A 17,742-nucleotide genomic window follows, 5' to 3' on the forward strand; every position below is an offset into this window, starting at 1 on the left:
TCTGCTCCTGTAAAGATTTACAGCCTCGGAAACCCTGTGTAGGGTCACTATGAGTCGGAAACGACTCTACTGTACTTAACAACAAGTGTACCTAGTGCCACCTCATTGTCCAATGGACTTGTCTAGATTACTTTAGTCTCTATTCATTGCTTCAAACAGATTCTTTCAAGTTTCCCTTTCCCAACTCAACTGCTGCTCCGTGGAAATCCAATACATGGTGCTATGAGTCAGAACCGACTCGATAACACTTAACAACAGCACCATACTGAGCCAACACAGGGCATCATCCAAGCAACTTCCCTTTGGGGACATACACATTTTTGGTCAGTTTCATTGTTATTATACTGTTTTAATCTATATACATATGCTGTTTCCGGCTACCACAGTCATTGGATGTGGCAGAGCACCATTGAATTTCTACTCATAGGGATCCCATGTGACAGAGTAGAACTTGCCCATAGAACTCCTAAGTCACAATCTTTTTGGAAGTAAATCCCCATGTCTTTCTCTTGCAGAACTGTTTGGTGTGTTCAAATCACCAGTCTTTCAGTCAACAGCTGAGTGCTTACCTATTGTACCATTTTACCATTGTAGGCCTCCTTACCATTGTTGCTCCTTGTTAAGCGCCTTTGAATCAGTTCCAACTCGACTGTACAGGGTTTCCCAGGCTTTGTAAATCTTTGTGGGAGCAGAAAGCCTCATCTTTCTCCCATGGAATGACTAGCTGATTCTAATGGTCAACCTTGTGATTTGTAGTACTGTGCTTACCATCATAAAACAAATTAAAAAACCCATTGCCAGTAAACCAATTCTGACTTAAAGCAATCTTATAGGGTAGACTAGAACTAGTCTACAGGGTTTCCTAGACTGTAAATCTTCAAGACTGCAGATTGTTGTTGTTAAGTGCCGTTGAGTTGGTTCCGACTCATAGTGACATTGTATATAGGGTTTCCGGGGAGCGCATGGTGGGTTTGAACTGCTAGCCTTGTGGTTCAAACCAACCTTGTGGTCCAGTGCTTTATCATACAGCACCACACCAGGACTCTATCATTGTTGTTGTTATTAAGTGCCATTGCGTCTGTTCCGACCCATTGCAACCCTGTATATAGGGTTTCCAAGGAGCGGCTGGTGAGTTTGAGTCGTCAGCCTTGCAGTTCAAATGGCTTGCAGGCTGGCTCATTAACCCACAGCCCCACACTAGGACTCCGGACTAGACCTTTCTTAAATTCCACAAAGTAAGAATTATTTCCAAAGCTTCCCTGATGGTGAAGACACCTGGACAGGGCCATGGTTGCCGTTTTTTTCACAAGTGAAATTTGACATGCTCACTCTACTAAAAATATAGCTGTGGGTTTAGTTCTACAACAACACCACGAGAAATTCTGAGGTAAGTACAGAGAATACAGATGTATCTCGACCTTAAATAATTCAGGTTTTCCCTCCAGATTGATTCTATTTCCAATTCTTTTTTTCCAATTTAACTATGAAGAGCCAGTTACAATTACTATATAGATTTGTAATTTAGCCCTGGAACTGGGGTTGGGAAGGAGAGAGTACAAGGAACTTCATGTAACTTTGTATAACATGGATGCAATTTGCACAAGATCTAATTTATTTTGTCAAAGATTATATTGTAGAGCTAAATAATAATAATAATAATTTCCTTACTCTCACATGTTACTATATAGTCTGCAAGGTAGGCTTACGGGAATTATTTCAAACTTGTCATAATGCCTAACTAGAAAGGAGGGGTAATATCACACTTACTTTCGTATGAAAAATGTAAAACTCCAAGAAGTTCAGTAAATTTTCCAGGGCTACACACTTACAATGTCTAAAGCTGTGATGCCTGAAACATACATTTAAAGACTTTTAGGGTTATGTAGTTTCCATTAAGTAGCTCAGCTTTTGTTTTTCTAAAGCAGTTTTCCCAAACTGAGTTCTTCAAAACTATAAGAAAATGTTAGAGTCCTGGCATAAAGCTGTAGGATAAGAACTGGACTGCTAATCACAAGGTCAGTGGTTCAAACCCACCAGCTGCTCCTGCTTCTATTGTTGTTATTGTTAAATGTTGTTGAATCGGTTCTGACCCATAGTAAAACCCTATACAGGGTCCTAATCATAACCGGAACTTAACAGTAACATAAGAAAATGCTACTAAGTATAGTTTAATATAAGTACCCTGTGCAAAGATCTTTACCATAGGATCCCTCAGACTCATTAATATAAAAATACACCCTGGGGATATTAAAAGTGGGATGTAGTGAGCACTTTTCTCCAAAACTGTTTAGACACAAAAATCTTCTGGGGACATACTTATCTATGTGTTACTGGGAACCCAGTTTTGGAAACATTTCTCTAAAGAAACAAAATCTAAAATGTCCTTACTAACAAATTTAACCTTCCTCCCCAACTATGCTGTTGTTGTCGTTAAATGCTGTCAAGTTGATTCCGACCCATAAAGACCCTGTATAGTGTTTCCAAGGAGCAGCTGGTGAGCTTGACCCACTGATCTTGCAGGTCAAATGACTTTGCAGCCTGACGCATTAGTCCACAGCGCCACATCAGCTTGTCTCTCAACTATGGAGCCCTGGTAAATTAGTGGAATACTAGCTGGGCTGCTAACCACATGGTCTGTGGGAGAAAGATAAGGTTTTCTGCTTGTGTAAAGATTTACAGTCTTGGAAACCCTACAGAGGGTTGCTATGAATTGGAATCGACTCATTGGCACACAACAACCAATCCAAGTATGCTCCTTCCTCAAGGTGAGGGAACTTTCAACAGGCCTTACTTCTAACTGTTTCTTATGTGCTGATTTATTGTTATAAAACTATTTGCACTTAAATATTTTGCCTTAAAAATATGCACATAAAGCCAGTTGTTTGTTCAGTTGGTTCTGAGTCATGGTTGTTGTTGTTGTTGTTGTTGTTGTTGTTAAGTGCCGTGGAGTTGGTTCCAACCCATAGCAACCCTGTACAGGGTTTCCAAGGCTGTAAATCTTTACGGGAGCAGAAAGCCTCATCTTTCTCCCGTGGAGTGGCTGGTAGTTTCGAACTGCTGACCTTGTAGTTCACAGCCCAATTCGTAACCACTACGCTACCAGACCTCCTTCTAGCAATTTGGGTATCAGAAAAGAACTATGCTCCACAGGGTTTGAAGTGGCTGTTTTATTTTTAAGTAAATCATCAGACCCTTCTTTTGAAGGTACCTCAAGTTGAGCTTGAATTGCTAACCCTTAGGTTAGCAGCTGAGTACATCAACTATTTGTATCACCCAGAAACTCCTTGAGTATGTGTGTGTATGTGTTGGGAGAGCTTCAAATTTTGTGGGAAAATTCTGTTATCTTTCAATTCCATTTTTCCATGAACTTTTAAAAGCCCTCCTCATATATTTACCAGATTAAGTTAAAAACAACAACAACATATATATGTATATATATATATATACACGCATATATGTGTATAAGGAGCTCTGGTAGTGTAGTGGTTATGAATCGGGCTGCGAACCGCAAGGTTAGCAGTTCAAAACTACCAGCTGTTCCATGGGAGAGAGATGAGGCATTCTAATCCTGTAAAGAATTACAACTTCAGAAGCCCTGTACAGGGTCACTATGAGTCGGAACCAACTCCACGTCACACAACCAGCATATGTGTGTGTGTGTGTGTGTGTGTGTGTGTGTGTATTGCTACTAGGATTCCAGTTCACACATGCAAGGCTTATACCAAACGAAATAAGTTTAAATATGCCTCAATGATCAATGGATAGCTGCAGACAAGTTCTTTATGTGTCTTAGTCTTGTTCTTCTTGTTGTTGCTAAGTGCCATCGCGTCAGTTCAGACCCATAGCGACCCTGTATAGGGTTTTCCAATGAGCAACTGGTGAGCTTGAACCGCTGACCTTGCATTTTGAACTGACTTTGCAGTCCAGACATTTAACCCACAGCACCACTTAGGGTGCCTTCAAAAATAAAGTCCAGTCAAAACAGTGGCTTTCCAGGGGATCTGCTGGGACAGTTAAATTCAAGGCAGTGAGGACAGCTCAGTAAACTGTGACAGTTGTTTCTATTTGTACTCCAAAGGGATCATCTTGATAGACTTTCTCAAAGGATACAGAACAATTACAGGTGATTATTATGGAGTCCTGGTGTGACGCTGTGGGTTAATGTGCCAGACTGCAAAGCCATTTGAACTGCAAGGTTGGTGGTTCAAACTCACCAGCTGCTCCTCAGAAACCCTAAACAGGGACGGTATGGTTCAGAACTGACTCGACAGCACTTAACAACAACAACATTATGAAGAAGTTTCAAGAAAATTGAAAACTGTAGTGATGAGAAGAAGGCCAAGAAAGTTGTGCTGAGAACTTTATTCGATCATGACAATGTAGTTGCTCATTCTTCAAGGGTAGCAAGGACTGTTCTCCCAGAAATTTGTCAGGAAGCCTTAACCCTAAAGTCCCGTTCTTGCCATTAGAGAAAGATGAGGCTTTCTACTCCTGTAAAGATTTACACCCTCGGAAACCCTGTACAGGGTCGCTATGGGTCGGAACCGACTCGACGGCACTCAACAACAACAACAACAACCCAAACTCAAAGCAAATTGAAAAGCAGCACAAGCTGAATCCCTTGAGGATGCCTAAACTGATGTTTTGACATGGTGTATATCAAACAATTTAGAATTTTTTGAAAAGGGTAGTTGTAGACCTTGAGGCTAGCTATCCACATAGGAGATGGCAATACTGCCTTTAGAAGGGTTTTGCGAATAAACAATAGCTTTACGTTTTGATATTTTTGTATAATAAAGGCTTCTATGAATTTTATAGCATTACTTTTTGACCTAATGTATTATTATCTTGTATTTTCTGTTCAGGAACCCACTAAATTGCTATTTTTAAATGGAAACTTAGGCTAAGAGGTTAATGTTTTAAATCATGGAACTAATCAATGGTGGAATAGACAATTTCTATCTAGGTCTCATTGGCTTGAAACCTCTTGTTTGCATTTTCTCTCCTAATTTCCCTTGAGCTAGCTGAAATCATGGTGAAAGGTGAGAAGTTTTAACAGTCACAAAATAAAAGTGAATAAAGAGCTAAACTGATGACTTTCAGTTTCATTCTATGGTAAAGAATACCTTTGTTACCATTTAAAGAGACACCAATGATTTCGTATATGGAATTTAAAATTTATTTCACATCTCATTTGTATTTTTCATGATATTCCCCATATGAGCAAAGAAGGTTAAAGAGACAGACTCTTCCTACCAAAAGCAGCAAGCACTTTATATGTAAATTTTAGAGACAACTATATCTCTGGAATAAACTAAATACTAAAGACTTCCACAAAACTGAAATTACTAATTGAAAATCAGATTTATACAGCACTCCTTGATACACTAAAAATAATATAGGTGTATTAGCACTTCAATTTTCTTGAGACTGCTAAATAGACCTCTAAAAAGACATTTTGCTCATAAATTGGGTTTCATGAAACCAGAAATAAACATATTAAGTACCAAATAACAAAACAACTAGGAAATATAAATACCAAAGACTTCCGTAGCACCAGTATTAGCTATTTTAAGTAACTTTAAACTTCAAGAGCCATTTAAAAAATATAAAGCCACAGAACTACTGTGGTCAGTTTACTTGCATCAGAAAAAATTCATCCAGGTTTCAAAGCTCATTTAGCATGTTAATGATTTGCAAAAAAAAAAATCTATTTACGGACAGCACCTTAAAAGTTTATAATCTTTCATTGTCCAAGAGATTATAAACAAGATCCAAAGAAAGGAGAAAAAAATTATAAGACAGATTTCTGTATTTCAGAAAAGACCCTACATAGCAAAAGTTTAAATGGAAAAAAAAAAAATGGATTCATGCAATAGTTCTCTAATTTCTGCAATTAAATTTAGACGATTTGAAAAGATTTTGCCTTTTATAAGCTATAGTTTATACATATAAAATCTTTTAATGAAAAAGTCCCCATCGTTCATGAAGAATATGCCCTTTGGCTGTTTAAATAATTATATATTTCTGAGGTTTTTTTGTACACCCAGCATTGATTTTATTAGACACAAGAAACTTGAAGGCCACTTGGTGAAATGAAAGTACTTCGAGTCTTCATTGTAATTTAGAACAATAGGAACATCTGAAAATGACCTACCAAATTGTTGGGTATGCTGTGCATTGTCTCTTTTTAGAATAAACAATTGGTGCTAACACAACAGTTAGTCTGTGTGAGAACTGCAATGAAGTAAGATAGTGATACAATCCTGAGAAAATTTAAGAATCCTGACAGATTACCCAGTTTTCATGCTTTAAGTTAGCTGATAAGGGTATAGAGCATTTCTTTAATATATTCAGACACCTTATTATTAAAGTGTCAAATCTCTTTGAAGTCTCTTCAGTAATTTGCTATTCCATTTCTGTTTCATTCATTAGATACTTTAGAAAGCATTCCCAAGATCCTTCCATTTGTAAAATTCTCAATGAATCAAGCTAGGAGCAACTTAAACTATTTTGATTCACTTAAGCATAAGTTATCTTTAGAAACAAACTTGTAAATGAGAAATGCAGTGTTGTGGTCCCTTCACAGTGTGAGCATGTTAAAATAACTCTACAGCTCAGGAGACTATCATCAAATAAGTGGAACACACAGCTACCACAGTCTGGGTTTATACTTTCTCTTTGATTTATTAATATCACTTAATAGCGCTGTGGGTTAATACGCCAGACTGCAAAGCTGTTTGAACTGCAAGGTCGGTGGTTCAAACTCACCAGTTGCTCCTCGGAAACCCTATACAGGGTCGTTATGGGTCGTATTCGACTTGATGGCATTTAAGAATAACAATGCAAATAAATAATAATACATGTATATAAGTCAATTTAAAAAGCACTCATTAATATAATGTATTTATAACTCCACTAGAAAATATAGTATAATTATGCCTAACTTTTTCTTTTAGGAATATGAAGATATTTAAAGGAATAATTTAATTATGCCCACAGTTCTTAGTGATAGTGGTTATTTCCCACAGAGTCGGTTCGAATCATAGTGTCCCTGTATAGGGTTTCCAAGGCTGTAAGTCTTTACGGGAATAGAAAGCCTCCGCTTTCTCCCACAGAACTGCTGGTAGTTTCTAACTGTTGACCTTGAGATTAGCAGTCCGATTTGTAACCACTATGCTACCAGAGCTCTAGAAAGGATTTAATTTCTCCGTAGAAGTAAAAGAACACATTCAGCTAATTCTTTTAGAACAGATACTCAGTTGACGCATTATTGAGAATCTAGTATGGTGAGTTAAGGAGTTCTGGTAGCGTAGTGGTTACGAATCAGGTTGCGAACCTCAATGTCAGCAGTTCGAAACTGCCAGTTGTTCCGCGGAAGAAAGATGAGGCTTTCTGTGCCCGTAAAGATTTACAGCCTCAGAAACCCTGTGGCAGGGTCACTATGAGTCGGAACTGACTCCACGGCACATAACAACAACAAGAAGTATGGTGTTGGTGTGGTGCTGTGGGTTAATGCGCCAGATTGCAAAACCGTTTGAACTGCAAAGTCGGTGGTTCAAGCTCACCAGCTGCTCCTAGGAAATCCTATACAGGGTTGCTATGGGTTGGAATCGACTCCAGGGTACTTAACAACAATAGTATGGTGTGGCACTATAGGATCAGCACTGGACTGCAAACCACATGGTTGACAGTTCAAACCCACCAGATGCTCCATGGAAACCCTATTGCTGTGAGTCGGAACCAACCTGATGGTACTGAACAACAAGAAGAAAGTATGGAAGACACTGTACATATATGGAAAAGGTTATCAACATTAAAGTCTCACAGTAAATTTTTATTGTAGATATGTCTTTAAGGTAAAAAAAATCTTTGATATACTTAATTATATATTGGATAGATGAATTAGGTCATTTATATAGGCCCAGTCTATCTGTTAGAATATCTAATAGATATTCTATTAACTGTGTGAATTACCAATGGAATAATAGAAAGGTCCTAGTTATTAATATCACTGTGCCATTTGACACTTAATTATCAAATTAAAATGACTAATCAATACATAATTGTCAAATTAATTTTAAGGAAAAGTAATATATAAATATTTATAACTGAATGTTGCTGTTAAGTGCCGTAGAGCAGGTTCAGACTCATAACGACCTTGTATAAGGTTTTCAAGGAGCTGTTCGGACTGCTGACCCTGTGGTTGGCAGTCCAGACCTTATCCTAAAGCATCACACCAAGACTCTCATATAATTGAAGGGAGTATATTCAGTTTATCTAAGGATGAAATTCAAGATGTTAGTTGAGTCATGTGGATATTCAGCTATATGAATTGTTGTTGTTAAGTGCCATTGAGTCTGTTCTGACTCATAACGACCCTGTATAGGGTTCTGAGGAGTGGATGGTGAGTTTGAATTGCCAGCCTTATAGTTCAAATAATAAGTGTTGTTCAGTGCTTATCCTACAGCACCACACCAGAACTCTAGTTAGGTGAACAGACATTGTCAATTTCAGCCTTAGGTTAATTGAATGCAATCCCTTATATAAAAAAAAGCCTTTAGGGTAGTAGGATCAGCAGTGGACTGCTAACCACAAGGATGATGGTTCAGATCCACTCCTTGGAAACCCTGTACAGGGTCGTTATGAGTCAGAACTGACTAAACTGCACTTAGCAATAACCTTCCTAAATTATCACTAATCTTGTTGCTGTAAGTGTCTTTGCATGGGTTCCAACTCACAGTGACACCGTATAGGATTTTCAAGCCTTGTCTTTTTCTCCGCAAAGCATTTGATAGGCTCAAACCACTGACCTTGTGGTTCACAGTCCAGTGCTTATCCTATAGAGTCAAGGTGCTCCCACACTAATCTTGTTGCTGGTATTGTTAAGTGCTATGGAGTCGGTTCTGACTCATAGTGAGCAAGTACAGGGTTTCCAAGGCTCTTAAATCTTTGCTGGAGCAGAAAGTCTCATCTTTCTCCCACGGAGTAGTTGGCAGACTCAAAACTTGGACCTTGTGATTCACGATCCAGTACTTATCATATACAGTCACCATTTTAGGAGCATAGAAATCACTCATTATAACATGAAATGACATGAAAATCTACTGTTCTTGTCAATAAGGAAATCACACATTTAACATGAATGGTATACTGTCATTTTATGAAACTTCCCAAGGAGTTCCTGAACGTTTGGAATCCAAACTGATATGCAACCCAAACAGTGCCTGTCAGTATGCCCAAGACAACATATCTAATCATGCAAGGTTATAACAGAATGTGATTCATAGTATATAAAACCATGAAGGGAACATAGCAACCATGCGTATCTAGATCTCAGCAGACATACCTGGTGTCCAAAACAGTTTGAACATGCCTGTTTTCGGAACCAGTTAGCGAGACCAGCTTCTAATATCTAACCCAAGAACCATAGATAGGGACCGAATGCATCGAAGACAGAGCTCATCTCAATTCAGTAAAGGTTTACTATAAGGTATTACTGTGATTAGAAATTTACCAATGCTTTCTTGTCGTCCTCAAAAACTTCCAGTAGTGTTTAGCTAGTTTTTCAAAAGAGGAAGAAACTCAGACTCAGCCTCCCTCTGGCCAGGCCTCCCACTCATTAAGCTCCTCCTCCTCTCACAGGCTAGCTCTTAAGGTAAGAGCTCATGGCAGTTCCCAAAGGGAACTATGATGGTGGTAATGGTTATCTATCAGAGTGTCTGGGAGATTACACCTAGAAAAGGAAAAAGAGCACGCTGATTATCTTTAAAGAACCTAGAACTTTACTGTGAAGATACTTGGAAGGAAGATTGAAAGGAAGTAAATGAGAGAGAGAGGAAAACGAACAGAAGACAAAACAATAAGCAAGTAAATATGCCTCTTAGCAGCCTCGGTTCAGTAAATCCATCGCAAAGAAAAGCGGTGTGTGCTTTGAGTGCGCTAAAGGTTTAAAAGAGTGGCACTCCTTTCCTCTTCCACACCACGGTTTCAGGTCAAGCAAGTCAAGCAATCTTTCTCTAGTCTCCCTGTCCCCTCCCTTTCTCAGCAGGTGACTTCGTCTGAGGGATTTCCAAGAAGGTTGGAGACAGGCAGCTCTGATTTGGGTTCTACCTTCTAGGGAGACCTGGCAGAGTCTATGGTGTGTTTACACTGCAGCATGCTTACTCCACCAGGTCCCAACCCCTGCAGCTACAGCAGTTTTTGGAAGAGGCTGGATGCATATGAATGGGAATGGCATTTACACTATCCTTGAAGGCTGAATTCACTGCAGGATTAGGTTCTGTCCTAGGCAATCTTCAGACAGGCGCTGCAGAATCCAACTGATTTGCTACGTCAGAGGAATCTTTTTGAGATGCAGAGGAGGCCTGGGAGGCCAAAGGAAAAACATCCACTGAGGTGGGTTACAGGTGAGGAGCAATAGGAAAAAGATAGAAAGAGACCATAAAAGGAAAGATAAGGCAGAGAAGAGAAATTCAGTGGTCTAAAAGGGATCCCTGGACACCACCTCGAAGCAGGCAATTATTTATTTGGAGACTGCAGCAATGCTATTGATGACGATATTTGAAAGTGCAGAAAGAGGAGAATATTTTTACTCCACATTACTTTTCTTTTTTTTTTTTCACATTACTTTTTTAATTTCCTATTGCATAGACTAGAAGCCAGTTGATTTTTCTCTATCTCCATGGCTCTCGGCCTCAGTTTCCTCAATTGAAAAACAAGAAAATTGTACTAGATGCTTTATAAATTCTCTTCCTGAACTGGCCCCATATAATTACCAACCTATGCGTCAGGGAATTCAAGATCAAATATCTGTAAAATTTAATATCAGATCCCATTCATTAACATTGCATTGCAACATCTGTACCAATCACTGAACCAATGCCAACTCCCAAGTGATGACTAGGAGTATGGCTCAGTTTTGACAAATGATTGGCTCTTCCACCCAGGAGTAAGTTACAGAAAAGGCATTATGATTTATGTTTTGTATTTCCAAGGAGAGAATCTCAAATTTTCTATTTAAAATCTCATCCATTTAAATATATTGTAAATTCCTTTGAGGAGTTCTTAATAATTGGACTTATGAAAAGATTAGAAAACCCTGTAATTATTTGCCCTTTGAGGTGTGTGTTTGGGGAATCGATTCCATTTCTTCACAGAAATTGGATCTGCTTTTTCTATGGAAATCCAGCAGCTACAGTCCTACACTGCCTCTGCTCATCTCTTATCTTCCTACCTCATACAATCCTGCCAAGCTGCTTCAGTGCAGCATTTCCTGGGGTTATTAAACACTCAAAGCTAAACAAATATGCACTAATGCATGAGGGTGTGTGACAACGCAGGATACTGCCCCCCCACACATACACACGTGCACATACACAGGTAGTTTATATGGCAGTAGGGATAAAATACATTTCCACAAGAGTTTCATTTTGGATTTATATTTATTATAATTCCTTTAATTAAAATAAATTTAATATACAGCAGTAAAACTCCTTATCTTCTTTCCTTCAGGTGGGGAGTGACACACAGATAATATGCAGCTTTTATTTCCTATACTCAATAGCATTTCCATTTCATCATAGACTCCAAAATATGGGCAGGAGGGCAACTCCAGAAAAATGGATTCCCACATTCCCATCTTATAGGGTACTGATCCATGCAGTGCTCAGCACTAGTATGCAGTATCACCATTGCCTCACGCCCCTTCGCCTATCCCCCATATTTCACCAACACCCCTGAGGGTATTCAGCAATTTTATTTCCACATAGGATTTGACCTTGCAAAGATCCGTTTTCCAGTTTCTCGGCAAAGACAACCCATTTTAACTAAAAGCACAAAACGACCTTTTCTCCTCTACAGAAACACTACCAAATGTAACACATCTGGGTTTACATTTCTCCATCCCGCATCCCAGAATTCGAATGTGGAATGCAAAAAAGCAGGTAACTATACTGGGTCTGACAGTCCCCATTCAGCCACTCTGAGTCTCGGTTCCAAACAGACAGTTGACTGAGACAGAACGAACATCTTTTCCTTTTCTGCTCATTGACCATCATGACGAAAACTGAGAACCGAACAATTACCTATTCATTTTTTAAATACGAAGAGTGAAATGTGCTCTTGTTGCGCCTAACTTCGTGGGTTCTAAACACTAGCATCCCGCTTCGAAATTAACTTTGATTTGCATTATTATTATGCCCACTCAGTTTCACTTAGCAAACACCTTTGCTCTTCTTCCACAGGGAGAAAAATGGTGCACCAACCCCAGAGAGGACAGGTTGGCACTTGACTACAACAGCTCAATAGTTTTATCAGCAACAGTAAAACTTCACAATCAGTCAATTAGCTACTTAAATCTGTGTAAGGAAATCCATCTATTAATAGACTAAAACTAAAAAAGAATCTCAGTTTCATTTATCTCAAATGTATCCTTAGACTATACCCCAAACACGCCGCATATAAACACACCCCTTCCCCCACCCTCACTATTCCAAAAGGTCCCCAAGGCCAACAGCACAAGACTACTAGCATTAGCCCAAACAATTGTCGCTGTGAATTTAGATGCAACTATGCAAAGTATATGAAAATAGCCAAAGCATCTCATTGACAATTGGTTGCGCTACACATGCAAAAAAACAACGAAGATTGTATTTTCCACTTACAGTTATAGCGCTGCGTACGGTCACTTAAAGCAAATGATAAAAGTCAGTTCTTTTTTCTTTTTTTCAAATGTTGATCTTTAATTCAGGTAAACGGTTAAGGCGTTTCTGTGTGGCTCTCTTCCGCTCTCTTTTTCTCCAGAGCTCTAGGTTGCTTAAATCCCTCTAGAATCGCGCCTTGCCAGCCCAACCTCCGCCGCAACACGCTCGGGTAAATCTCTACTGCAGATTGGGAATCCCATAGAAAACCTAGGGTCTCTGGAGCTGGGTGCGCAGGCGCGCGAGCCTCCACCTCTCTTGGCACCCCCTCCCTTCTCCCTCCTCCCTCTTCGATCTCCGCAGCACCAGTTTGGGGAGCTCTGGAGCCGGTGACCAAAAGCCGCTTGGCAATAGCGCATGCTCAGTGAGAGGGGCTCAAACTTACCGCGGGTGGATTCCGCGTCTCCAGATTTTAGCAGAAACTCTAAAGGAAAATAGATGGGAAAAGGGAGCCCCGCAAAGGGCAAAACTGGCACCTGGACAGACGTGAGGTGAGGAAGGCTGGACTAACCACGCCCTGTGCTGGGATACTGCAAGCCCAGGCCAAAGATGAGACACGTGGATCCTGTTTTCCTCTTTTCTCTCATTCCTAGCCAGCCCCCATCTCAAATCTTTTGTCAGGCAGTTGTTAAGTGCCATCAAGTCAGTTCTGACTCATAGTGACTCTCTATAGGGTTTCTGAGGAGCGGCTAGTGAGCTTGAACTGCCCACCTTGTGGTTCAAACTGACCTTGCAGTCCAGTGCATTAACCCATAGCGCCACACCAGGCAGTAATAAGGTAAAAGGAGCACTAGTGGTGCAATGGTTAAGCGCTCAGCTGCTAACTGAAAGGTCCCTACATGGGAAAAAGATGTGGGCAGTCTAATAATTGTTGTTAAGTGCCGTCCAGTCAGTTTCGACCCTTAGCGACCCTGTCTGTATAGGGTTTCCAAGGAGCTGCTGGTGAACGTGCGGTTCAAACTGGACTTGCAGTCCAGTCCACAGCACCACACCAGGACTCCAGCCTTGGTAATCATGATGAATCAAAATGGACTGGATGGATTTGGGGTTTGTTTTGAAGGTGAAAATGGAAACTACTAGAGAGAACGCCTACCTGACTCACTGAAGGAACGGTTATGATGGTCACTTTTACTGTGGGTCATTTCATGCTATGGTTTTATGTTGAGAGCACTGGAACTGTGCCCTTTACATAGCCCAGCATAGGTCCTGGTCCAGAGAACGCATTGAACAATTGTGTGTTGTAGAGAATTGGGTCCCAGACCTGTTTCTTAATTTGGATGACCCACCAGCAAACACCATCTCTATAGGTTTAAGTAAGTACTTACTTATAAACTATGCTTAGGATATGTGGGAGTGAGGGGGATGAGGGTGGGAGTGAAGGGGAATGAGGGTGGGGATGAACCATTCTCCTAATCCAGGTTTTGATGGTATGGACAAGCTGATTTTTTTAAAGCCCCCTTTCGTCCTTTATTGACACACCTGATTGCCAGTTCCGCTCTCTTCCCTCTCGCCATACTGGCCTGCCAAAGCCTAGAAGACTTGGCAAGCAGTGGTGCCCAGTAAATGTTTGGTGGATTCCCTACCAGGAAACACACACAAAGGAGAATTCCCAAATGTTCCCAACCTGATCAGCTTCAGTAAGTGTGTGTATTAATTCAACAATTATTCTTTGAACACCTATGGAGTATCCAGCACTGCTCCAGGCACTAAGGAGAAATGCAGTGAGAAAAAAAAAAACAAAAAAAAACCTACTCCTGGGGTTGACATGCAGGAAGGTACTTTACATTCGGGCTTGAGAAATCTTGGGGACGCAATTAACTGTGTCCTCCCTAAACCGAGTTGCAAAGCGCCTCCGAAAACCGTAACATGGTTAGAAAAATTGCAGAATTAACCTTTGTGTGCTGAGGAGACGAAGAGAGTCTTCCGAAGCACACTGGCCTCTAAAGTGTTAACCTTTTGCTACGGTGAGGGAGCTGCTCTTGGACCCAAGTTGAGGAGTTCAGCTTGGGTAGAAGTGGGGAAACTGATCAGTCTGGCAATCAAAGATTTATTCGAGGCTGAGGGCCTCCAGTAGTGAAGCCTAAGCCTAGTGAAGCCTAAGCGGAGGCCTCACTCTCAAAGCCAATCTGCCTGTCCTAGAGCGTAGCGCCGCGCTTCTCTGAGACAAACGCGCATCAAGAAGGCTAAGCAAGAGGTGTTTCCGAATGCCCAGGACACAGTCAACCTAGGTCCCCTCCTAGGCCCGCTCTTCAGCCTTGTGCTGGTGACCTCGGAAACCCGGAGCGCGGAGTATCGCGGAGCAGAACGCGCGGCCTGGGCGCGCTGCGGCAGTCGAGCACGTTCCTTGGCCGCGCGGCTGCGGTCGGGCGCCAGCTCTGCGCTCTGGGGCTGCAGTCCGCACTGCGTAGAGGGGCTCTTGCACGTGAAAGACAGTTTCCTTGGTTTCCTGGGGTAAGGTGGGGGCAAAAGTCAGTTCTGGACAAACCGCTTTGCTCGGCTATGAAGACGACCGCCCAAGCTTTCAAAGCGATTACCCGTTTTTGTAGATTTTCTCCACAAAAGCAATTTACGCTCCGTTTTTTTCCCTCTCTCTGGGTAATAGTCTCTACTGCAATATACTTCAACCTAGGAGCTCTGGATGCCATTTCTCAGTTTTAAAAAACGTTCCCGCTTATCACGTCCTGAAAGTCGCTTTCCTGGCAGTGTCCGGTTTTACACAACACACTTTCAACTTGTGTTTAGGGAGAAAAAAAATCTACTGATATTTTAAACCATGATCTTTAATAGGGTAGCTTTGCTTTAGATGCAGATGCTTTGGTAAAACAAGTTTGCCTAATTGTGCAGGCAGATTTATTTTAAAAGAAAATTAGTTCCATTTGTACTGCAGTGTTGTTGAAGTCCTTAATGTGGTAACTTAATTTTTAATCTCCAGCTTTTACATAGTTTTATCTTTTTGAGGTCTAATTTTGGTTTGTTCGTTTTTTTACCCCCAGAGATGTTCTTGAGTCGAATATCTTATGCAGCAAGAAATCACAGCAGGGAAAGCAACTCTAGAAGACATTGAAAGAATGTTATTTAAATTGGTAGAAAACAACACCCCTCTTTAGTGTTGTTGTTGTGTGATGTGCTGGTTCCGACTCATAGCGCCCCTGTATAGGGTTTCTGGTGAGTTTGAATCCTCGACCTTGTGACTAGCAGCACAATATTTATCCTATAGCACCACACCAGTACTCCTTTCTTTTGTGTAGTACAATGAATTCTAAAAGCCAAAGTGTGATGTTATTGTTGCTAAGGCCATCGAGTCGATTGCGACCCATGGCGACCCTGTGTAGGGTTTCTAAGGAGCAACTGGTGAGCTTGAGTCGCCAGCCTTGCGGTTCAAACTGATTTTGCAGCCCAGCGCATTAACCCACAGCGCCACACCAGGACACTTGAAATGAAAAAGCTCTCAATTTCTTCTCTTTTTCATACATTTGCAAATGTGACCTCAGAAGAGCAGGGATGCTCTGGCCCAACCGCTCTTCTGTGTGTCTAGGAACAAAGGGACTGAAACTCTGCTCTGCTTCAGTTGTCCCCTTACCTAAGGACACATCCCTAACACCACAATGTCAGCTTTCCCTCTCTGGAGTTGTGGAGAAACTGGAAGAGAAATGTGGGAGGGTAGACAGGGAGTTGTTTGCTTGGTTAGAATCTTCACTTGCCTAGAAACGACTAAGGAGGCATTTTCTTTCTTCCGTTGAAAATTGTATCTCCCCCGCCCCCACCCCCCCAATATCTTCCTAGCCTTGCTTGCATCTCACTCTTCCAGGTTCAAACACATAAATAAACAAACAGAAACCCAAAATAACTTTTAAAGTAGACATAACTCCATTGACTATTCCTATCAGATTTAATTGTGGCACAGGTACGTTGAAAACAGAATACCAGTGAAAGCACGAAATGCAGTAATAAAACAGATCTAAGCTTGTAGTCCTGTGAGCTCATTGTGGTATCAGCAGTCCTTGTATATGAAATATTTGAGCAAAGAAGTGTGGGAATTAAGACATGGTTCATTTAGGAAATTGGAAGAAAAATTAAGTGTTTGAAAGTCATCATTAGAAAATAAAAAGAATTGGAAAATGAATTCATACTCATTTAAATTTATAAAGAATACTGTAAGTAATTTTCTTCTATGGGTAAAGTGCTTTTATCCTCCAAACTGTGATTATTAATTCTTACAGAAGAGATGCATTATGTAAGGTAATTACATTTATCCTATTTTAAAAATAGATGGATAAACAAAATAACTTCCCTAAATTACAAGAAAGGAGTCCTGGAGTGACACTGTGGGGTAAGCACTGGACTGCTAACCTCAAAGTGGGCAGTTTTCACCCACCAACTGCTCCTAGGAAACTCTATATTGGGTCCTTATGAGTTGGAACTAGCTCTATGCACTAACAACAACAAATTAAAAGACGTTATCTTTTATAATAAAATTGCACATTAGCTTTTCTGACACCTAAATTGTTTCAATGTATATGATGGCATATATTGGATGTTTTCTTGAAACACATGAAAATACAAAAGCATGAGATAATGTTTTTCATGCAATTAGAGGGAGTGCACTGTATGATCTGTATAGTTGTTGTTAGGTGCCTTTGAGTCGGTACTGACTCATAGTGACCCTGTGCACAACAGAACCAGTCCTGTACCAACCTCACAATCATTGCTACGCTTAAACCCACTGCTGCTACCACTGTGCCAATCTATCTAGTTGGGGGTCTCCCTTTTTTTCTCTGACCCTCCACTTTACCAAACATGATACCTCCTGACAATATGTCTGAAGTATGAGAGACGAAGTTTGGCCATCCTGGCTTCCAAGGAGCATGCTGGCTGTACTTCTTCCAACACAGATTAGTTTGTTCTTTTGGCAGGCCATGGTACTTTTAATATTCCCCTCCAACACCATAACTCAAATGCATCAGTTCTTCTATGGTCTTCCTTATTCTGCTCAACTTTCACATGCATAAGAGGTTATTGGAAATACTATGGCTTGAGTCAG

This window comes from Chrysochloris asiatica, unplaced genomic scaffold (genome assembly GCF_000296735.1).
Source record: "Chrysochloris asiatica unplaced genomic scaffold, ChrAsi1.0 scaffold00016, whole genome shotgun sequence".
Lineage (NCBI taxonomy): Eukaryota > Metazoa > Chordata > Mammalia > Afrosoricida > Chrysochloridae > Chrysochloris > Chrysochloris asiatica.